General features: G+C 37.5%; 1 protein-coding gene across 1 annotated transcript in view; it reads left to right on the plus strand.

Moving 5' to 3' along the window:
• Positions 1 to 1,153: 1,153 nt before the first annotated feature.
• The window catches only part of CEP85L (centrosomal protein 85L), a 196,707-nt gene continuing 172,499 nt past the window's right edge, over positions 1,154 to 25,361 (plus strand). The window contains exon 1 of the mRNA XM_079149012.1: positions 1,154 to 1,188. The gene's annotated coding sequence lies outside the window, so the exon portion shown is untranslated. The remainder of the gene's footprint in view (positions 1,189 to 25,361) is intronic.

The following is a 25,361-nucleotide window of genomic DNA, read 5'->3' on the forward strand; positions in this document are numbered from 1 at the left end:
TTTATATAAAATTTATAGATTAAATTGAGGAATTGACTTCTTGATAATATATTGTGTTCTTCTTAGATTTTTCCATCAGTACTAGTGTTCTTCTGTGTTTCCCAATACTAGTGTCTTCCATTTTTACTAGATCATAAAGATAAAGCTTTTTATCACTTTTTGGATAATCTCCCTCTCAGTTCATTCTCTGTGCTTCAGCATTATTGTTGTTGTTGTTGTTGTTGTTGTTTTTCTCTCTCTCTTCCTCACACAGTGCATCTGGGTACACATATCAACTTCTTTATTTACACAGTCATGGAGGACGTTTGAGAGAAATTTGACAAAAATGTCCAGACCCTTCAATGACAGGTACATGGTTCATTCTCTGTAGAAAAGCATTGTAATATGAAGCACTCAGGTGGTTGTAGGTCTCATGATGAAGAAACTTTTGTCTGTTTTGTTCATTGTGGTTTTTCAAGTGCCTAGGACAGTACCTGGCACACAGTGGCACTCAACAAATATTTGTAGAGTGAATGAATAAAAAACCCAATACATACTTCACAAATATTGCTTATAACTAGACCACCAATGCACTCCAAAGCCCCGTGAAACAAAGCTCTTGGTTTATGTTTTCTGGCAGCTGAAACCAACTCTGGGCATTTTGTTTGTAGAAAGTCTGTTGAGAAGAGAAGCAGAGGAGTGGGTGCAATTATCTTCCTGTGTGCTACACTGACCTATTTCTCCATTAGTGTATTAATAATGAATACCCAAGCCTTCACTGAAAGTCAACCTCCTTATTCGTTTTTGCTTCTTGTTAGCAAAGCCTTAAAATTCACATTTGTACAATGATGATTCTAAAATGGCATCCGACAGATGGGCACTTCTTGGGTTGTCACAGGCCTATGGAGAAAATCCAGTTGATGTGTGGGTTAAATCTCCAAAGAACAATGATCATTCTTCTGAATCATGTTACAGAGCAAAGCACTGGGTCTCTTCAGGGCTGCTGTGTTTCCTGGCAGTATGGATGCAAAGTATGTGCAGGAAACACAGCCACACTGTGGTTTTACACAGGCGCTCAGGTTGCCTCTTATGAATATGCATGATGGGGCTGGTGCGCTTGCCACTCGAGTTTGCTTGAGCTTAACTTCAACCCCACAAGTCCACTTCCTGCCTATCATTTGAAGACGCTCCTTGAGAAGGTTTTAAAAAGTAAGTTGTTTCTCCAATTCTGGAGCATTTTACTTTTTTATTTTTTCTGCTAAAGATGATGACAAATTGCACCCTGACTTATTTTTATGTGCTGTGAGTCACTTGCTAGTCTTATTTTATAAATAATATTTTCTGTACTTAGAAACAGATGGGAAAGTTCAAGGAAACACCCTCTGGGACGGAGGAAAAGTGCCCTGGTCTGGATTGGTAGGATGGTGCCATTGCTCGAGTCCAGATCAGCAGCACTGCCACAGGACATGAACAGATGGCAGATGCTCCTTGCTAAGCAGCACTTAGAGTGGCTATTCTTTGTTTTAGGAGTGACAGTTCTCTCACTGTGAACTCTGCGTACTCCGAGAATGCAGAACACAGGCTGGAAACTCTTCCCTATTATTCAAAAACAGGTCACTGGATCTGAGGGGTACTTGGACAGTTGGGAGCTTGCACACACGTACCTGCTAATGGTTGTTCCATGTTGTCTTTGTGAGAGAAGGTGGGGGAGGGGAGAGGAGCCCTGGCTCCTCAGTGAGCCAAGAGGCAAAGCTCCAGGGACCACGTGGTGAACAGCGTGTGCTGGGAAATGCCAGCCTGCATCGCTCCTCAATTTGGCATATAGATTCAACTCCTGCTTGACACACTGTACACAGCAGACAGGGAGTAGCAGGGGTATCATCCCTTTTGGAGCAGTCATGAGTAAGGGACTGGACAAATGCAGGTTGCTATGCAGTTGTTTTGCTGTTGATACGGGAGCAATGCCAGGCAGCACTTAGACTCTGGGAACATTTTCATTATTCTGTGGAGGTCCCAGCCTTTCCGTGAGAGAATGCTTGCTAATGGATTTCCCTTAAATGACAATAGTTAGGGAGCAAGGGGACCTTGTAGATGGACTGCCCTTGCTTCTCTATGGGCCAGCAATCCCTTCTGGGGATCTGTAACCAAAGGGGGGTTGTACATTATCAGTTTCTAATGAGCTGTTATGTTTTGTTTGTTTTTAATGTTAGCCATGCTTTTCCCATATAACATTTGTGCTTTTAAAATTGCTCAGTACTCTATTTTGGCACTTCAAGTCCATTATTTAAGATCCAGTGGTTTCACTTCATTGTTAAATAGTGAAATAATGGGGTCAAAGTGAGGTTAACAGGATTTAGAACTTTAATTTTACTGGAGTCTTTCATTTTCCTGAAAAATAGTGGAGGAAATGAATGGAAGGAGGGGAGGGAGAGAGGGAGAAAGGAAAAAGAGAGAATCGAGGGAGGAGGATGAAAGGAAAAAATTATTCATTATTCCTGGAAGTCTTGAACAGGTGAGATTATTGACTACATCCAGTTTATCTGAGCTAAACTTTTATAATGCTATTCTCATGTCTTTATTGATTCAGCAAATGTCTTTCAAGAATGTACTCCACACCAGGCATATAAACAAACCAGCATTTGGTCTGTTATTCTGTTTGTAAAAAAGCAGACCATTTTTTCATAGTGCATCTCATATTCTGATTTTACTGCCATTAGAAAAATTAGAGTTCATACTGTAATCCCAGTAACTTGGGAGGCTGAGGCAAGAGGTTTACAAGTTTGAGGCCAGCCTCAGCAATTTAGTGAGATCCTAAGTAGCTTAACTAGACCCTGTCTCAAAACATAAAATAAAAAGGGCTAGAGATGTGGCTTGGTGCTCAAGCTCCCTGGGTTCAATCCCTGGTACCAGAAAAAAACAAAAACAAAAACAAACAAACAAACAAACAGAGTACCTATAACTTTAATTAACACAATGGTTTCATGGCAAGTTTATGGGTGATGTTTTTACCAGATGTTCAGTTTTCCTGGATGACACAGCTTAATCCGAGGCCTTGGAAGTGTGCTTTATTTTGTAGTCATGTATATCTGCTTTCCAATGAACTCAGTGACCCTCTACCCAGCTTGCTTCCCTAGAACTCTCCTGTGAACTCAAATTGCTTGTGCACGTACCTGAAGGCAGGGCCTGTGCTCTGTCCATCCCTGAAATGATGGCAACATGGGACTTAGTAAATAGTCCCATTTTGTTTAGGCAAAATCCATGTTGACATATCCTTGTTTACGTATTCTAATTTTTTTTATTCCTATTTCTATGCCATTGGAGTCTGAGTTACCAGGTTCTTTGGTTGAAATCTAAATGTATTTTAAATTTTCATAGATGTTCACAGATTGCTTTTCACAGCTCTCTCCCGTATTCCTACCAGTAACAGGTTTTGCTGATCTTTTAAAATTTTGCCAGTTCAATAGCTATAAATTAAAATTTCATTGTTTAATTATTTTCCTGGTCTTTATTGAGATTGAGTGTCTTTATGAATGTTTGCTGGTTTAGATTTGCTTTTTTGTGAGTTAACTAATTAACTTTTTATATGCTTGGCTTATTTTGACACATAAAAGTTCATATTTCTTTCAATATTTATAATGCCAAAAAGTATAAAGCTTTTTTTTAGCCTAAAAATTCCAACTCCAGGTGTGTGTTCTATGGAAATATGTAGGTATGTAAATGAAAATAAATGCATAATCATCCCATTTGGAAATTGTTTATAATAACAAAAAAGAAGTTCGATAACATAGTTTAGTAAGTTATGGCAATTCTTTAATGTAGAATAGAATAAGAAGTTAAAAAGAATGAGATAAGTCTACATGTATTACATGAAAAGATCTCAGCATATCATTAAATGAAAAAAGCAAGTCTTAGAATATGTAATGCAAATTCCTACCCAAGATTACAGTATGTATATCTATATACTGTGGAAGAAAGGGACTTTGTGTTTGTCTTTAATCTTACAAACTATTATTTGACTGACTGCAAGAAAGTGACAATTATAAAAGCTAGGTCAAATTCTTAAAAATGCACCTAATTTTTATAATGTGGGATTTAAATGAGTTTAGCTCAAAGCAGAAAAGAAAGAAAATCCAGCAAGTTAATTCCCCATGGGTTCAGCTATTTCTGAACTGAGGTGCAATTTATTATCTATTGATCCTATCTGTATTCATCTTCTGTTATGCCTTTCTACATTATTTAAAATATGTTTTGAAAACCCTGACATCAATAGCCCAAAATAGTTTACACTTGGGATAGGCAAATTACTGAGTTTGTAGTGAAAGCATTTTAAAGTTGTTATCTTTGTATCTGTCGTGTTTTCTAACTTTCAATAAAATGTTACCAAAGTATATAACAAAATTTGACTTTTTGAAATCCTCACTCAACCTGATGAGCCAGCAATTAGGTTCTTTGTTTTGTTCCTGGATCTTAACATTCTCTACCATTTAGTTTTCTTCTCAGTTTATACATACTACCTGAATTTAAAACTTAAGTTTAGGTCCAGGTGATTTGTTTCCTAGGGAACTAAGTTTACTTAAATTTAAAGGAAGACACACCTCCTACTATTTATATCCCCCCCTCAAATAGATGATTTATTATGCATTTTCCACTATTTGGATGTGAATGCACATGTTTGCAAACATTTTGATGAATGTAAATCCACAGTAATAAGGTTTCTACAAATGCACATAAAACTTCTAACGCTAACACTAACCCTATTTGTTTACAATAAAAAAAAAAAAACAACTTCTAACGGCTTATATGCAGGGAGAGGGTCTGGCAAAGAGGGAGTTGGGAGAATCTTCCTCTATTCCTAGTACTTCTGTAATGTTTGAATTTTTTTTTTTTTAAAAAGAATGTTTTCATTACTTGTGTAATATTAAAAAGAAAATAACTAGACTTTATCAAAAACTGATATTTTATATATCTCCTAGAACAATATACAAGGTTACAGGTTTTTGGCTCCCGTTCAATTGCTGGAATTTAAGCTTTAGTTTCACTTTTCCAGGCTGAACTGTCAGGTCTATAAGGACTTGGACTTGCCTTGCTATAGTGACCACCCAGGACCCACATGCTGCTAGAGTGGGCATTCAATAAGTACTTGGGGAATGAATGAGTGATGAGTGATACTTTGTAAAAAGTAGGTGAGGAGGAATATGATAGTGAAACACAGGAGGGTTGCTGGGCAGCCTGGAGGAACCAGTGCTTGCTGACATAGAGTTGGCAGATCATCCATGGCAAAGTGGCACTATCTCTCCAGGAGACTTCAATAGCCTGGGCATAGACAGGACGCTGTGAAGATAAATTCACTCAAAAGTGGGGATTTTCCTGGCCAATCAGGGGCAAGGGGATTGAGATACTAAGAGAGAGGTGATGATGGGTCATGGGTGTGCAAATGGTGGGGGAAGGAACAAAGAGAGGGGAGACAAACAGGGAAAGAACTCATGGACTGGACTCATCAAGCAGAGTCTGCAGAGGGTGTGCAGAGTAGCTGAGAGCTGGAGAGCAGCAGACTGTGATGGAGAGAAAATCATTGACCTATAGGATTCAGAGTGAAGCAGACCCAGGAGAGGAGGGGCTGACAGAGGTTGGAGGAGGGATGCAAGGGTTATTTGCTCTGAGAGGCCAAGAAAAATGAGAGGCCTCTAGGGCACTGGTTATATTACCAGTAGAGGTTTCAGGTGGAAGATTAGTCTGTTTTCTGGGACAGATGCCATAGTTTGCAGTGACAGGCGGCACTAAGAGACTATAGACCATATTGATACCATGGGATGGAAGAGGAAAAAGGAATTCAATGTAAAGGAATGTGAAAAAAAAAAAAAGAAGAAATTAGCATAACTTGGCAGTGGGCTTCAAGTTGGAGATAAGAGTTGAGAAGTGAACATGAAAGTGAAAATTTTCTATCAGTCTCAGTTTTTTAGAGTAAGCAGTACATAAAATATAAATTTCAGGAAGATCGTATACATGTTTCAATAGTTGAGATAAAAACTGTAAAATCATATTAGAACTTTCTGAATCTCTCAGAAGACCTAAAGTCTCTTAGGGGTTGGATTCTAGAAGGAAAATAGTGGTAGCTTGCCAGATCCAGTTCTGGTCAGGCATTCTTAGAATACCTTGGAGTGGGTCTTAGTCTCACAGGGATTTCACTTTCGGAATATCAGTAGATTCTGACAAATAAAGTTCTGTAACATTTTCTCTACTGAAATGCTCTGTCTGAAAATATATGTTTCATTTCCCTTACTTCGCTGATGAGCTGGTCCTTAACATGAAGAAAACTACTGTTCCTTCTCCTCTCTAGAAAATGAAACTAAAAATATCCTCCTTGTCTGAGTATCTGTTCTACATTTAAGGCAGTTTATTGATTATTTGTTACATGCAGGATCTGAGTCCTTCTTTCCCAGGGATCAGTACTCAGAAGCCAACAAACACATGTACATGAAAGGCTGTGATACTATCAGCAAAGGGACTCCTCTAACACCACCCAATTAGTGCAGTGCTAACAGTGGGCAAAGAGCTGAGAGCAACAGTGTGGGGGCAGGCTTAGCAGGGAAGGCCTCTCAGGCATGGCATCCATGCACAAAGACACAGAAAGAATTCACACCAGGGAGGGAAATTATTTATGGTATTGCAAGGGTGAAAGGAGATTTCTTCAAATCTGTGGTATCTGTTACTCTGCCCTAGTGTTTGGACATATGGAGCTACCATTCCCATTAAAGTATTAAAGTGTGCCAGCAGACTTGGAATCCATTAAGAACATGTTGTAAGACGGGCTGCCACACCTCCAATTATGCCTCCAACACAAGCACCATGTCAGATTGATGTCTGGAAAAAGATTTAGATTTGGAAAACTGCACAATGAATTCCTGTATTGTTTTTATCCTTTCTTTTGTGTAGACCACACTCAACATGCTGTTAGCGGCTTCCTCACAACTTGACAAGATGGAGGTCTATAAGAGGAACTTGTCAGCTAACTCCATCCCTAATGGAAGCCTCTTACTGAGGAGGGCTGGATTTGATTCAGAAATCTACACAAGAGCCCTTAATGAGCCCATGCCAGGCCATGAAACTAAATTTTAAATGTTTTCTCTTTCATTCTTCCTTTGGTAGGAATTACATTTCTTCCCTCCTTCCATAATTTGTGAAAACTCAAAGGGCATTTTGTGCTTTATCTCACAGCCTGGGGCATGTTATCAATAAATCAAGAAGCCAAAATCTAATAAGAGGAGACAGGGTGTGGTAGGGTGCACATCCCCGAGGTATGAAGATAGAATAGCAGCACCCTTCAATTTCTTTTAGAAACTGTTTGGCCCCATGAGGTTTTTTCCCTTTCCTTTCCTCTCCTTTTTTTTTTTTTTTTTTAAATATCAGAAGAAGAAATAAGAGAGGGAAAGGGTGTGTGTGGGTGATGCGGTTTCTTAGCAACAGGGAAGCTTCCGGCTGATATTCTGAATTGAACAAAGGAAAAGAGGACAGCAGGAAATACATGAATGAGGGAAAAATGAAAGGGAGGAAAGCCAATGCACTGATAAGAGAGGTTAAGAGGAGAGTGTGAAGCACAGCAGTGAGGGGAAAAAGCATGAAAATGAATGTGGTAGGTATTTAAAAAACAAGACTGTGAATTAAAAATAGTTGGGAAAAAAAAGTAGCTGAAAGAAAGGTGAAAATAGCCAGCAGGGTAAGAACATCTGCAGTGGAAGCTGCCAGGAAGATGGTGGGATAAAGTGCCCTAGTACATTGAACACTCCACTTGAAACCAGGCTTTTCCTGGTGTTTGAGGTCACACCAGGGTGGACCTGAAACAAGGTGGCCAGAGCAAACTCCACACTAAAGTCTGATTAGGCCACTTAGAGAGTGACTCAGGAGACAGGGTAGCTCCAGGGATATTTTTATAACATTTTATAATAGGTATGAACCCTTTGAGTGACCCTAAAATAACTTTAAGATTTTTAGACCACTACATCAGGTCTGACCCAAAAGGGAAACCCCAGGAGAACTGGATATACTTTAGGCAAGAAAACTTCTAATTTCATCTTTGATTTTTCCAGATATTGCAGTGTCATAGCACAGAGCAGGTCAATAAATATTTACTATGGATAGATGTGCCTTGACATCTCCCCAGTGCCTTTGTATGGTGGTTACATGATATCTTGTAGGCATGAGTGAGTTTATTTATATTCCATGGCAGGTACAGTTCTCTTCTATATTTGTCTCTTAAAAGGCCAGCCATGCTTCCTGGCCCATCCTCCACATGTTTTGATCATTCACATGTGTAAACTTTTAAAATTCGAGCATTTGCTTAACATATGCACATTTTTATTCATAATTATATACATGAAGTACCTAATGAAACATAGGTTGATAGAATATGAAAGACATATTAGGAATGATGGAATAAAGATATGATTAAAAATATATTTTAAATTTTATATCCCTGTTTCAAGGCTTTGTTCATTAATGGAACCTTCACCTCTCCATCTTCACTATTCCTTTCCCAACCAACCCTCAGCCTAAAGTGCCTACCATAAGACATCCTACAAGAGCATGGAGTAGGGGCTCATTAGGTATTATAGTAATCTGGACTGGAATGGCATTTTCCCAGTCTCAACTCTGGGCTGTCACGTCACATTTCATAGGGACGTGTGGAGTTACTTGTTATCAACTTCCCTACGGTTCTAAAATTTAGTCCTGTTTTTCTGCATATAAAACAACATGAAGAAACAATGATGATCGTGAAAGTCTTCTTGTATCCGTTATCTATTACAGCGTGAAATCTACCTCAAACCTTACGGGTCTGTTATAAAAGCCATTTATTTGTTCATAGTTATTGAGGCAGCACTTTGTGTAGGACTCAGATAAGATGACTCGTCTCTGATTCAGATGGAGTTGACTGGGTTTACCTGCATTGCAGGCAGGTGGCACTTAGCTGGGGTTAAAGACCAGGCTACATCAGTTCTCCTCTATGTGGTCTCTCCAGCAGATGGACTCAGGTTTCTTCAGTGTACAGATCCCCAAAAGGGCAGAGCAGAAGTTGCTTATAGGCTCTTGAGGTCTGTTTATAATTCATAAAATGTCACCTCTGCAGCATTCTCTTGGTCAAAGCAAGTAAAAAGTCCAGCTCAAATATAAGGCATAAGGAAATAGAATTCACCTCTTGATATAAGGAATTGAAAACAATTATGGAACTATTTTTAATCCATCAGATTTGGAAAATGTTAACCTGCTTTAGAAAGTATAGGTAAATCAAAAGGTATACTTAAAGAACTACACATATTACTATTTTTACCCATGTTCTCCATTTAAACTACATTATAGCTTAAATTGCATTATTATAATTAATAATTATAATATTACTATAATTAATAATTATAGTATTACTATTATTATTATTGGTTTCCTACCTCTAGAAAAATGTCCAATAATTGATATTGCTCTTTGAATTTTAGAGGCAACATATACCACATTTTACAGGATCCTCATCTCCTGCTCCTGAGTGACTTGAAAAGCTGACAACATTAAGTAGGGCTCAGAGGAAGGTTGTGCAGCTGGTCCAGGCTGCAAATGTCCAACTTGGCTCTTAAGACCTAGTAGGACCACTGGTTCTCAAAGTTTGTGGAAAGACTGAATATGAAGTTCATACCAAAAACATCAATGTTTTAGGGCAAAACTATACCTTCTTTAATGAGCAATCATTCTTCTTTGGAAGAATAGCACTTGATTTGCTAGTGGGACCTGAAGGAAACCAGGTGACTATGAAATGCAAGCTGTTTATCATGAACTGGAAGTTACCTGATCTACCGAGTTACAAAGTCAGATGCATCCAAGTGGAAATAGTATATAAGTGAGTGCATCTGAGCAGGTCCTGAGAGCTCAAGTTTCATGTGCTGATGGCTCATCTTCCTAGTATTTCTGGTCATGCCACACTGCCACCTCTCCAATACCAACAAGTATACTTTTGTAAATATTTCCCTATCGTCTCCTTTGGTTAATGGGATAAAAAGAAAATTTTAGCATAGTTTTAGATTTGAATAGTGAGTGGGCACCATACAAAATAAGCCTACAAAATAGATTGCAGCAGTCCATTCAGTTCCATTCAGTCCCACCAGAGAGTGGAGAAGTAAAATTCTCCCAGTGGGTTAGAACTTTGAGTGACATATCATCTTTGCCTTTTTCTGGAAATATAGAGCCTAATAAACACAAATGGTTTAATTAAGTTGTATTAAAAGATGAAAGAACGAGACCAGAAAGGATTGGTAACAAGTGGGTTTGAGAAGTATTTGCGTGCATCAACAAAAACGGGCCCATGACATAAAGACCTTTTGCTGCATTGTCAATCCAATAGCCATTACCCTTCCTTGTGAACAGAACTTTAGTTTTGTATAGGTAGTCAAGAACCTCCATGTGACTTCATGCTCTAGGGAGGAATGACTACATCTAAGTAATCATGGTGGTTCTATTCTCCTTACTAGTGGTTGGCTTAGAAAGGGCATGAGATCCAATTTTGGCCAATGAGATATTGAAGAAGTTTACTATGGGATTAGTTCTGTGAGTTTATTTATCAAAATAAAAATAGGAATCATCCTTTCGACAGACTCTAGATGTTAGTGGGTGAAGATCTTTTGCTTAGAGTAGCTGTAGCCTTCTTAAAACCATGAAAGAAATCAAGGTAATATATTCAGGATGGCAAATCAAAAAGATGGAAAGGACTTGGATCCTTGATGATGTTGCTGAACAATCTAATCAACCAACTCTTGAGCTACTATATTTTAGAACTTATTAATATATGTGAAATAGCACATTCTTTATTGTTTATACCAACTATCCAAGGTTTTAATTTCTTTGTGGCCAAAAATTGATAACACTCAATAAAAAACACTCCAGTGGAAGAGACTCAATAATCAGGTGGAGAAGATAATTCACCTTGTATGTGTTAGCCAGTGTCCTATTCCATCTATTCCAGTGTTCACTCTGTAGACTTTTGAATAAAACTTTCCATAGCAACATAGATACAGATTATGCACAGACTCAGTGATATGGACATTCCATCACCAGTGCTGACTGCCACTGCTGAATGCCCAACTTGCTATAGGCAACAGGGAATCCTGAATTTTTTGTTGGTGGGGGTACTGGGGATCAAACACAGGACCTCACACATGCTAGACAAGTGTTCTGCCACTGAGCTACCTCCCCAACCCTGAATCCTGAACTTTTAATATGGTATTACACCCCAGGGGACCAACCAGAGAGCCATAGGGTAGCAGGTTAATTTATTAGCAAGCCATAATCATAGAAAAGTCAGAAATTTGTCCTCCTTGTATCAGACATTTGTGAGGGGTTTGAATTTTCTTTTTCTGTCTAACATTCCTACCTGACACTTGCTAGTCCAACCATCCTGGACATATTAAATATCTCATACAATTGGTGCTCATTTCAATTTACCCAAGACAGTCCCAGTCTACTGCCATTGTTCTGGTATAGTTAATAGCCCAATTGCTCTAAAAAATGTTCCAATTTTGATGACAAATTATAAACTTCCCTTATTCACACACCAACATAGTATCTTGCAAACATTGCTTCTGATCTGAAAACCCATTTTATAGTGGAATAAGCAGCAAAGCTTATGCTTATGACTTACCATATGTCTATTCACCAGAAAGAGGTAACTCTGGGACAAATTGTAAAATTGTGATTCTGTCCCATAGAATGTAACATATTTTCTGAATCAATGGTTTTCAGAATGTGATCCCAAAACCAGGATTTTCAGCATTACCTGGGTACTTGTTAGAAATGCAAATTAGATGGCCACTTCCTAGGACCATTGAACTGGAAACTCTTGGAGTGAGCATAATAATCAAGGGTTAAACCCTCAGGAAATTCTGATGCACACTAAAATTTGAGAACGTCTACTCTTAAATTTCAACTAATAAATGTTCCACTCTCCCACCCCATAGGTACAATATACCCACAAATCAAGTTGTAGAATACTTCCCATTATTGCTTCTAATGATCAAGTTGCAATAGTTTACTATATGTCTATTTGTTATTCGCTAACTAAAAACCCTGCTATTTTAAAGAGAAGGATGCTTTTAAGTGTGAACAGTGGTCCATTGAATTAGAAACTGAAAATGTCATTTGGCCATGTTTGTACCCTCTTATCACTCAGTAAATAGGAAAAATGTTTTATGCTGTTGGCTTAAACAATTGACACTGTCTATAGACAGCAAGTGGGGCTCCTATAAAGATTTGGAAAAGGTAAGAGTATGAATGGAACAAAGAGGGTCTCTTAGGACATCTCCACCCTGTCATGTGAAACAAACACTTTAGGGCAGTGTCACAAGATTGCCATTTATCTCATAATTTCTTCTGTTTCTGGTTAATGGACATATGATAAGACATGGATTATAAGCTCAATAGAGCTTATTTCACTGTAATGCAAAACTAAAACAACCCTCCATACACAGGACCAGCTATTGGGCTCTGATTCCTCAGGAATAAAGATCTGGGCCACTCTACCAGGTTAAAAACACTTCCAGGTGTTGCTGGAAGCAACAGCAACCTGAAATGAGTGGCAAAATAAGAAACCTATCACCATAACAACTACAAATATTTAAATATTGCAGAATACATATAGTATCTACTCCTATTTTTTTTTTGTTATGTACTATATTTCATTGACTCCACAAGGGCATAGATCATAAGATGTACACTTATGTACCAGTGTTCACACACACGCGTGCACACACACACACACACACACACACACTTTCATACATACCACCTACTACACTATTATTTAATTCCTGCTTTTCACTTAGAATTTTCACTTCATATTCTTTTTTCTTTTAAATATATATATATACATATATATATATATGTATATATATATATTTAGTTGTAGGTGGACACAATACCTTTATTTTATTTTTATGTGGTGCTGAGGATCGAATCCAGGGCCTCACACATGCTAGGTGAGCGCTCCACCACTGAGCCACATTCATACTTCTTAAGAGAGTTATTTTAGATGTTTTTAGACACAATTTCCATCATATATTACTCTAGAACAGGTTAAAATGAAAGTATTTTTAAAAATCAATTAAGATACTACTAAGGCACAATAATTGCCACTCAGTTGACAGCAATTATAAGATGCCATTGATTGACTTCAGACATGGTAAATTATGAGGAAAATATATATCTTCAGATTGGTAAAATATGATTCATATTTTTATTTTAGCTAAGTTTTAAATATCTTCTTCCTCTCCATTCTTTTATACTGAGTGGTGGTAAAGAACTTGAACAAAGTAATTCATAGTTTATATCACAATGGGATTAAGACAGAACTGGAAAGTGAGTAGAAATCAAGTTACCTAAAAATTTTGAACTCAATGCTGGATGCAGTAATTGATTACATTTTGGTTTATCTTTGGGGAATATATGTTTTGCTATTTAAGATATATCTGCATCATATTAGGCAGACATATAAATTAATTTAAATAAAGAATGTATGTAGCTGGGCCATCAAAGGTGTGGACTATACTGGCCATAGGTTGTTTTCTTGCTTCTGTTTGGGCATTTCCTCATTTTGTGGGTCTTTGGGAGTCAGAGCTTACTACTAACTGCAGAAGCACAAAATGTTGGGTACTTGCTTTCCAGGTCTCCTTAGAACATGGGCATATGCTCTAGACTCAAACCCATGGACTTTGAATTGGGAGCAAGTTTTGCAAATAAGGAGAGAGGGAACACCTCTGCTTGTGATGATTGTGGTAACAATGTCTAGTTTTCAAGGATAGCATTGCCAGCCACATTCACCGTGGTAGCCAAGGTATAGCACCAACAATGTCAACTGTGTAAGCTGTGATGTCTGACACTAAGTGGCAGCAGCAGCAATGTCAACAGAGGACCAGTTTTGTGATGTGATTTTGGTTGTACTCCCAGGTGCATGACCTCTGAGTGAAGTTGCTATCTTTGACGATTTTCTTTTGGTGGTGCTGGGGAATTGAACCCAGGGCCTTGTGTGTGCAAAGCAAGCACTCTATCAACTGAATTATATACCCAAGCCCTATTTTTGACAATTTTTGAGCTAACCAATATATTTCCAATAAATCCCTTTTCTGACCAAATCAGTCAGAGCCAAGTTCTATTATTTGCAATGAACTCCCTGGCTAACATTGATCCTCTGTATCAAATTATGGGATGTTGTTCCAAAAGAAAAAAAAAGTTGCTTTTTCATAGCAATAACACTATTTTCAGAATTGGAAATTTTACTTTTTGATGATATTAAAAGTTAGGAAGACAAATGTTTTTCCACCTACTAGTAATGTTGTTTGGGTCAATCTCCAGCTGGTACAAATAATTAAAGAGGAAAACAGCTCTTTTTCAAAGTATAGAATTTTTTAAAAATTTATTTGACTTTATGAAAACTAAATATCAGATTTATAAATGGAAAAGAAAGGCAATGCCTTTCATATTAGTTGTGGTGCTAGCCCTGACTTTTTATTGCTACAAAGGAGCAAATAAGAGAAACTCTTTTTTTTTTTAAGAGGGATTTCAAAATTTATCATTGAACTAGCATTGAATGGAATGTAGTAATTTCAGCTGTTTTTCCAACCATCCCTGTAGAGGTCTCTGTTTTCCTTCCACCTCATCTCAACAGTTGGAGCCACATGATTCCTACCTTCAAAATCTGTTTATGCCTATTCATTAGACCCAATCCAAATAGAATTAAAAAGTGTATAAATAGCTCTACTCTCACAATTTGGTATACTATGAGCTGGGCATGTGTCTAGCATGTGTTCTAAGGATGCACTAGTATACAAAAAAAGACAAAGATCAAACTTTATTGGAGACTCTTCCCCAATTATTTCTGTCCCTGCCTCCAAGCAAAAGTCCCACATGCCCCCTACTATCAGGGTAGCTCCATTTTATCTCATTTCCTCTGAAGTGGTCTAGCTCACTGCCAGCTGTACCCTGAGTCTGGAAGTACGGTGGGAAGTTTTAATAGGCCTGTAAATGAACTTGGGAATTGTTGCCTTTTCTATTTAGAAGGTTAACATATTTTTTTTTTTTTTTTCTCTTCGGACATCTAGTTTTATGCTTTCATGTAATTGGTGTAATAAATAAATGACTTTCTTAAAGAAATAAAATCCAGATGCTTCAAAGTAGTCAATGAGAATGAATCTCCTCTTGGTAGGGGAGATTGTACTTTATATTCTCAACCCTTAGTTCTGAACACTGTTCTTAGAGATTATTTTAATGATTGTATCACCTGCTGGCTTTGGAGAGCAAAGACTGATTCTCTGCTTTCAACTCTTTTTCCCCTTATATGAGCACATGGCTCTTCCTTGCACACCATTTAGTTCAACTGAGACACACTTAGTGCCCTAGTTAAGTTTTACTAAAGGTTAGAATCTGACAAAATGGCAGTAGGTACTAAGGATAGGACCATAAAACTAAATAATCTAACTATATTTTATAATTTACTATCTTTCAGCTTTAACCCATTGCAGGGCTCTTTCCTTCTTCTCTTGAGGTCCATTTCCACAAGCACATGGGATAGGAGCTCCCATCCAGCTCCAGCCTGCCCCTCAACCCTGGGTTGTACCTGAGGGCCTCCCTCCTCTCCAGATGATTAATTCTGGTCATAACCACAAGCTTCAAGGGGGAAGGAAAGGGCATCTACCGTGGCACAGCCTAACCCAGTCAGCCCTACTCTGAGTGCTCTATCAAGCATTAGGTCTCTTACAAGCATGGGTGACATTTTATCTCAAGTTTGATTAAGAAAGATATATAATTCTTTGGATAAGATAGCTGAAAATACAGCTCTTGCTTGCTTCAGGCATGTCTGCACACAGAGGTTTTGTTTGAAGGAAAAGTAGATGAAGCACGGCTTCCATGTTGGTTGATGACTGACATTTGTCCCAGGGAACATAAACATGGCCCTGAAGAGCCTCCCATTCCCACTACCACACTCACGCTGCTAGTTTCAGAAGACAGGAGATGCCCCAAGGTAGAAAGCAGAAATAATTCTGTACCTGCAAGAGGTGGAATACTGTCAATGAGGAGGTGATTTTGAGCTCTTAGGAACTGTTATGGTTTAGATCTGAGGTGTCTCCCAAAAGCTTGTGTGTGAGGTAATGCAAGAGTTTTCAGAGATAAAATGATTGACTGATGAGAGATGGAAACTAATCAGTGGATTAACCTACTGATATGGAGTAACTGAGTGCTAATTATAGGCAGGTGAAGTGTGACTGAAGAAAGTAGATCACTGGGGATGTACCTTTGTTGTTTATATTTTGTCCTTGGCAAGCAGAGCTCTCTGTCTGCCTTTTGGTTGCCATGTTCTGAGCTGCTTTCTTTGGTCACACCTTCTGCTGTAATGTACTGTATCACCTCTGGTCCAGGGCTATGGGATTTGGCCAACTATAGCCTGAACCTCTGAAATCATGAGCCAAAATAAACTTTTCTTCTTCTAAATTTTCTTGTCAGGTATTTTGTTCACAGTGGTGACAAGCTAACTAAAGCAGGAACTCTCCACTGAAGCTGCAGCTAAAACAGAAGTGGTTTAAAGGATTAGGTATGTGGTCCCAGAGTTATCTGCTACATCACACAAACATACTTGAGGGCTAAATCTGGCACATGACTTGTTATTATTTGACCTGTGGTCCATTAGCTTAGCAGTTCACACTGAATTCATAGCATGATCTAACTGATTTTATTTTTTGGAGACTTTAGGGATAGAGCATAGAAATGTTTAAAAGAGGGGGTAATTCTGCTTTTATTTCTTTATTTATTTATTGGCACCAGAGATTGAACCCAGGGGTGCTTAACCACTGAGTCACATCCCCAGCCTCAGCTTCCCAAGCTGCTGGGATTCCAGGCATGTGCCACCATGCCCTGCTAATTCTGCTTTTAATTTGTGCATTAATGCAACAAATTTAAGAAACTTGAATCACATGCTAGGTTCTGGAGATTCATTAACAAAAAAAAGATAAAAGTACATGTCTTTAGATTGTACTCTGGTTGGGAGATAGCAAACAATAAGTAATTTCAGAATTTTTTAGTTGGCAAACAGAACAGGGTAAAGTAATAGAAAAATATGGCTACTACTTTAGATAGGGTAGTCATTGAAGATTTCTCTACATGAACGACATTTCTGAAGATAACTGAATGAAAAGCAGTTAGCCCAATGAACATTAGGAAAGGGCATTACAGGCCAAGGGAATAACCTATCTAAGTACCCTGAGGTTAAAGTAAGCCCTAATGTTTGGGGAGCAATAAGCTTAATACAAATGAAGTTGAACAGGAGAAGAGAAATGGAAAGAGGTGAAATGAAACATAACCCTGAAGGCTATGTCAAGGAGTGAAGGCTTTATTCTCAGTGTGATGGGAAGCCACTGAGAAATGTTAATCAGAGGAGGGATGTGATCCTATGTTATGTTTTAATCGTCTGCTCTGGCTGCTGTGTGGAAAGTGTGTATGTGCAGTTGTGGTCCCTGGAATTGTGGAATACAAAAAAAGTCTTTGTATGTGCTGTGAACAGACAGAGCTTTTGGTCAACAATGTGCACGAAATGCACGTAGGCGTCCACACAAAGACCACATAAGTGTTCTTAGCAACATTGTTCATCATAGCCAAAAAGCTGAAGCAACTCAAAACCAAAATATATTTATCCTCAAGTATATTGATTTCTTGGTTTCAAAAAATGTGAAAGAATGAGATTTTAAATTCCTTAAAAATTATCCGAAAGGAAATAAGGAGTAGGGTACATCATATTGCCCTACTATGTGATTTATGAGGCTGTGGGTTACTATTATTCCTGTCTTAAGGGAGATGAATATACACAGACATGTCATTCAGGGTGTGAAGAAACTTCAGCCCTATCAGGATAAGTGTAGGAAGAAATAATACTGAAACTTCATTTCCTTCATTATGAGTGCACTCATAATTTTTGATATTCTTTGTAGCTTCAAAAATCTTTAAGCTTTATACGTACTTGTTAAAGTCACAATAATGAAAACAAAGATCATCAGGAACAAAAATTCCATATAAACGTGGGGTGGAATTAATAAATGTAGTCTAGGGGAACTGTATCTCACTAGAAAGGATTTTGTTTTGATTTTTAATTGCTCTATTTTTTTTTTTTACAAGGGTGTGAGTTTGTTTTAGCTTTGGTCTCCACTTCCTGTGTAAGTCCTTTGGGATGGATGTTTAGTATAGATATGAAATCATTGGGGAACACCAAACAAAAAGAATTTGTTATTATGAAAAGTCAAACATTTATTTTCCACTCAGTGTTTTGAAAGGAAAGACAGTTTGGCAAGGCAAAAGGGGACTCTGGTAAATAGGTTGCTCCGAGTCCTCCATGGGGGCTTCCTCAAAACAGGGCCCAGGTTTTAGAAAGATCCTTCTCCAGTGCTAAGCAGCCTAGGAGCCAACAAATGCCTCTGTTCTCTGCAGCTGACATTTGCAAGAAACAGCTGATTAAGTTCAGGGCATTTACGGCATTGATTATGTTTTTGAATCCTGCCCTTTAATTAACTAGTACAAGGGTTATGAAACTAGGCAGCTGTAGAAGACTACACCCAGATTCATCCCTTCTTATTTCACTAAGGAAAAAAAAAAAAAAACTGAATGTACTGATGGACATTGATCTGTCACCATATGTTGACCAGAATGTGTTACCATTGTCAAACCACATTGGGAACTGACCAGGATGCTTTACTGCTGGAGTTGAGAAAGGAAAGGGAAGATTTGTTGCTGTCTGCCTTGGGGAATGTTGCTTTTCCTGCCCCCCTGGGTCAAATGCTTCCTTGCAATGTAGCTTGGCAAAAAGGGATTCATGTAAAAATGTTTATGGTTCAGATCTTTTCATAAAAATGTTCAAAGCGGGGAAAGAAAACTCCACCACCTTGGCATGAAAAAAGGTTAGATTCTTCTCTAGACATTGGTTTGGATACCTTCCCCCAAAGAAAGCCATCTGATGAAATTGCTGCCATTTTAAGTGGCAAAACCACAATGCACTATATTAAAAAGTAGTTTTCAGATTTTTATAGCCATAGTATAAGATCTCTCAGAATCATCTTGCCTGGATTCTTCAGGAAAATGCATACTTTTGTGATTTAGGACTCATGACTCCTTGGAGGCCTCCAGGAAGAACTAGTCCACGACTTCTCTTGGTAGCCACTCCGTGGCTCCAACTTCCTTAATCTTTATGTCTGATAAAAACTGGTACTCTTTAAAATGCAACAGTATCTCCCAGTTTTGATTGTTCTGTTTTCCTTGCATTCACGGTGGTTATTATTAGCACTCTGGAACTTTAAGAAAGACATAAACTTCAGGCTCTAGATATAGTTCTGTACTGGAACACTGAAGTCTAAAAATAACATTTTGGTACTAATTACTTGCTACTCAAGAGCAACATTTTAGAGCAAGCCAAATGTGTGTGTGTGTGTGTATGTGTGTGTGTGCGTGCGCGTGTGTCTTGAGGGGTAGGAGGATTTTTATTCTGGTTGGAAGTTTTAGGACATATTATTTGAAATTTATCAGAAGCGCAAACCAAGAATATATGGTTAATTTAGCAGTAGAGGGGACACTGTGTTCCTTGCACTTTAGATGTCAAGTTACATGTTTCCTTAATCCATGGTGAAGCATCCCTTCTTTAAAATTTCTTTATGGATCCTGGAGAGAAAGCCCGTGTCTACCCACAGAGAGAACCACGTTTCTGAATTCCAATGTCTAGTAAACCCGGGTTCATAGAGTACGTAACCCATGGCTGGGGAATAGAAGGAATAAAAGGAATCAATGAATTAATAAACCTGGGTTTAGAAACTGCTGTAACTTTGAAGTGAAAGTCTTATTCAATTTGTGATATTTAGCTTTAAAGAAAAGCTGCTCTGATTTTGAATATCTAAACCCTTAGATTCAACACACTATTCTTCCTTGATTGTTTTTGGTTTCCTAAGAGCAATAATTTTGAAATGAATATTAATGTAGGTAAAAACATTTTAAATAAATACATAAATAAATAAGTGAAATACAGAGTCAGGCATGATGGTATATGCCCATAACCTCTGTGACATGGGATATTGAACTTAGTGAGATCCTGTCTCAAAATAAAAAATAAGGGTTGCAGGTGTAGCTTGGTGATAACATAACCCTGGGTTCAATTCCCAGTACTACCAAAAGAAGTGCAAGTTTTTATATCTTAATTACATGTGAACAAATCATCTGAATATGAAGTGGCCTGTAAAGTAAGAAATATTGTGATTGTGATTAGAAGTAATTATAGTAAAATGATAATTAAAGTAAGATAGATCTATATTTCAAAGGTATTTGTAATGGACTAAATTTTCTAATCCCTCATCTGAGATATTCTTAAAACTCTATTCCCAATATACCCATTATGTTGCAGGAAAATTTCAAGGAGTATACAAAGTACTATTAAAAGAAAAATTACAAGAATGTAAAAATTCAGCAACTTGAGCTATTTTGAAATCTGTTTCTTTTTCTTGAAAATATTAGCATTAGGTCTTATTTCTATTCATAATGAACATGTGGAGTTTATTTTTATTCCAGATCCCTGATAATTAGTATTCTGACCTATCTAATTCTTTCTTTATCAATTCCTGTCTCCCTCACAATTTTACAGATGAGCCAGAGAACACCTCGGCACCATAAGCTCTAAATAAAACCACAACATGGTTCCTGATTTAAAGAAATATGGCTCTGTTCATTGTAATTTTCTTCTCAAGTGATATCTATTAAGTTCACATCTTTTAATTTTAACATTGACCGCATTCAGTTTTTTAAGGTCAAAAACTGTAGTTTTCTATGTTGAATTACTGGTAAGATGCTGGCAACCAAGTGAAAGTTCTTTATGGACTAGACTCAAAAGCTCTTGTGTACTGTCAAACCAGTATTCATTTCTCAAAGCAAATGTCATTTGCACAATACTTCTGTTGTGGATAAAGAACCAAGCTCCATTTCAACAACAGTTATGCAGCGGTAAACTCTTCCTTGTCCAGTCCTGTGCTGTGGACATCTGGTTTTAGTCAGACATTTTAGAGTCATCTCAGACATTCTTATTAGCTCTGTAGGATCATAAGTTCTTACAGAAACCTAACTATTCAGGAGAAAATTATTTCCCTGCCTACCTGCTACCTAGTTCTGAGTATGCATGACCATTCCACAACCCCTCCTAGTACCTGACACATAAACTAAAATTCTAGTAGAGTTTGCTCCTTGGAGGTAGAATTTTGATAGATTACTTCCTAACTTTTTCTTTTCTCTATGTTTTAAATAATTTATAAAGAGTTTGCATTATTTTTTAGGAAGAAAATAAACTTGAAAAAAAAAATACCAGTGCCAAAGAGTGACAGGTATTATCGATGCCAGTGAAATTTCTGATCTACTTTACTGTTGGATTATGAAACTACTTCAGAAAGAATTTTACTTCTTATTAGATATATAGAAAGTGCCTCTTTTTCTGCAAGGATGAAAATGTTATATCTTTCTCTGCTCAGTTCTGATATAGTTTAGAAAATGAGATTTCAAAATGTGTAGAAAGCTGGTTTGCAGGCCACATCAAGCCCATGTCTGTGTTCTACTTGATGACCATATTATTTAAATTGAAATTAAATGCCTTTCCAGTGGACTCTTAGTTCCCCACTGACTCACCCCACATTCAGTTAATCTTTGTGGCCCCTGAAGGTATTTGATTTTAATGCAAATACCTGGCATTGGGTAACAAGTAAACTGACATGGTATGACTAAGATATGTCAGGCAAAACAAACATCACACTAAGGCTGTTATTCTGCTCTTCATCTCACACTTGGAAAAAACGAGTGTATCAGGAATGAGGAACCACAGGTAATTCAGAATCCACAGCCACAAGCCTTGTGTATAACCTAATAGTTTTCTCTCTTATAACTTCCTTTTTAGTCCATTCTAGAAATGATCTTAGTTAACATTCCTGGATCCTAACTTTAGTCACACAATTTTCATCATTTTTTTTTTTTCTTAACTGTGTGCCAGGCCACTTCAAGTGCTAAGGAAACAAAAATGGATAAGGCTAAAGATATTGTATCCCCTGAAAGTGTGCTGACATGTAATTTAAAGCAGGAGTGTGATAGTTGACACAAAAAAAGTTGTTTGGAAAGCAGAGGATGAAGATTGGGATTGTGCCTGGGGGAAAGTTTTCCAAAAGTGACAATGGAACTGATTCTTGAGAGAAAAATAGACACTCAGCTGGTGAACATGTCAGAGAAAAGCACTTCAAGTCAAAAGAAGAGCAAATACAAAATGTGGATTCAAAGGAAGACTTGGAAAATTCTGGGAAGTTCAAATAGTTTGGTTTGATTGGTGGACGAGAGAATAAAGAATGGGGAGAAATGAAATACACATTTATTGGTTTAATGACTCATTTGTCTAATAACTAACAAGTTTTAAGCATTAAAGATACAACAATTTACATATTTGCAGCTTTTATTACACAGATTTCACAGTCTAATGAGAAATACAGAGAAGTAAGGAGGCAATAAAATAAAGTGTGGTGAGTGTTATGATAAAATAATGCAGGGGGTCAAGGAAGCAGAGGAGAATGGGTAGAGAGAGACAAGTGTGTGTAGAATTTCTGGTATGCTGTTAAATTCTACCTTTTGGAATGAAGGACTTGTTCACTCAGTTTCTAGGTGTGCTGCCAGAAAATAACCCTCATATTATAGTACTGCCCAAAGTCATGCTTCCTTTTCCAGAGGCACATTGCATCCAATGCCTGATCAATAAATCCCTGCCCCACTTGGTCCAACCTGGAACAACTCTGGATGGCCATTCCAGCTGCAGAGCTACATATGGGGTGAGCTGAGAGGCCTTTGTTGGGGCTGGATCACAGCTTAGCTTGTATCTCTGCCCAGTCATGTCTCCTCCATTCTTTCATAGTATTGATTCACGGGGAACTCCCTAATAAATATTGTGTTTTAGAATTTTCTTTCCTGTACAGATTCCGAAGTGTTATTCTATGTAACTTGGATTTTGTGCTGTAATTAAATAGAGCCAGAGAAGGTATTTAGTAAGGAAACAACATGATTGTCTGTGTAAGTGTAGGGGAGCAAAATCCAAGATAAGGAGATTAATTAGAAGGATGTTGTAGTCATCCAAGCAGGAATATAAATAAAGTCAGTAACAGTAGGGTGGGAAAAAGAGATGAATGCAATATGGATGTATTTAGGGGCAATATTATCAAGATCTGGTGATCAATTATAGGTGGTTGGCATGGTTAAATTATCTAGGTGTCCTATGTCTTTGGCTTGGCGGAGAGAATGAATGTTGGTGCCACTAATCAAGATAGAAAACACAGGAGAAGAAACAGGGTCATCAATGAATATGACAAGTTCACTTCTGGCCAAGTCAATGCAGTAAAATCAGGTGATACTTGACAGATAGTTGAAAATATTTATTGAGATAACAGAAGGAAGGTCAATGCTAGAGATAAAGGTTAGGGAATCATCAGCATATATGTGGTAGTTAAATACATAGTTGTGAAAGAGCTCAGGGGTCACTGTTCTGCTCTAAAATGGTCAGATCTCCATATTGCTTAATAAAGCAATTTCTAACTCCTTCAAATGTCATTCAGACAAAACAATGATGGTTCAGCACTATGGACAGTGGCAGGGTTGCCTGTATATTCCCACCCCCTCCTCAGCCCACCCCCATTAGGTGGTTCCATTATCTTCCCCTGTTGAGCTTTTATGCCTTCCTTCCTATTTCTTTCTTGGCCCATATCTATTGCTTGAGGTAACTGTGCTAAAACCATCTGGTTCAAACTTTTCTTTTCCTTTCCCTCCCCGCCCCCGGCCCAATCAAATGAGGAACTTGAGGCTCAAAGAGGCTAAATGATTTGCCCAGAGTCACAATCCTGGCAAGCAACAGAGCTGAGAGCCACATTTCCAGGATCATGAGGTAATACTCTACTGCAATGAAACATGGAGTAGAGGCTCCACGGTTCTCTGGGCAACATATTTCAAGTTAACAGACATTTCTCAAATAGAGACATGCAAATGATCAACAGACATATGAGGAAATGTTCAACATCTGTAATCATCAGGGAAACACAAATTAAAACCATAATGATATATCACCTTACATCCATTAGAATGGGTATTATAAAAGGGTGAAAGATAACAACTCTTCATGTGGGTAGGGAGTAAAATGAACCCTGGTGCACTTTTGGTGGGAATATAATTAGTACAGCCAAAACAGTAAGGAAATTACTTAAAAAACTAAAAATAGAATTGTGTGATTTAGCAATCCCACTTCTGAGTATATATCCACAGGAATTGAAATCCTTATTTTAAAGAGGTATCTATACTCCCACATTCATTGCAGCATTTTTCATAATAGCCAAGATACAGAGACAACCTAAGTGCATTTCACTGAATGAATGCATAAAAATATAGTATATGTACACAATGGAATACTCTACTGCCTTAAAAGAAGGATATTCTATCATTAGCTACAATATGGATGAACCTGGAAGACATTATGCTAAGCTAAATAAACCAGGCACAGAAAGATAAATACTCATATGCAAATCTAAAAAGTCACACACATAAATGCACAGAGTGGGGGTTACCAGAGGTGAGGAGAGGCTTGGGGAAAGAGAAAATATTGGTCAAAGTGTACAAAATTTGTTGGACAGGAAGAATAAGTTTTAGTGATCTATTTGCACACTAGATGTCTATTGTTAATAATAATGTATATTTCAAAATCACTAAAAGAGTAGTTTTAAATGCTTTTACCACACATACAAGAAAATAAGTAGGTGAGGTGATGGATGTGTTAGTTGCCATGATTTTATTATTCCCTAATGCCTACATAGATCAAACACCATGCTGTACTCCATATATACATACAATTATTAGTTTGATAAAAATAAAAACTTTTGAGATTACTTAAAATAGTAAAAAAAAATTAAATAAGAAAGAACTCTTTTCTTCTGATTCTCTGGATCTTGAAAAAAATTATTTATTATTCTTTCCTTTCTTTTTTAAATTAGATACCCCAGATCTAATACATCATTGCTTTTCTCATCTTATTCACTCCTTTAAAATTTTCCTCAGAATTCTAAAGGATTTTTGAGCTTGTCTTCAAATTCATTGATCTGATTTTTGGCATTTTCTAATTTTGCTCTTTGCTGCTTCCATTTTGTTTTTTAAAAGGTTGTAGTATCATATTCTTATATCTAAAGCAATCTTTTCTAATATCAAATTGCTCCTATTTTAAAATACCATGTTTCTAAAAATTTTTTAAAATATTTTTTTAGTTGTCAGTGGACTTTATTTGTTTACTT

The sequence above is a fragment of the Sciurus vulgaris genome (genome assembly GCF_902686455.1).
Source record: "Sciurus vulgaris genome assembly, chromosome: 7".
NCBI lineage: Eukaryota > Metazoa > Chordata > Mammalia > Rodentia > Sciuridae > Sciurus > Sciurus vulgaris.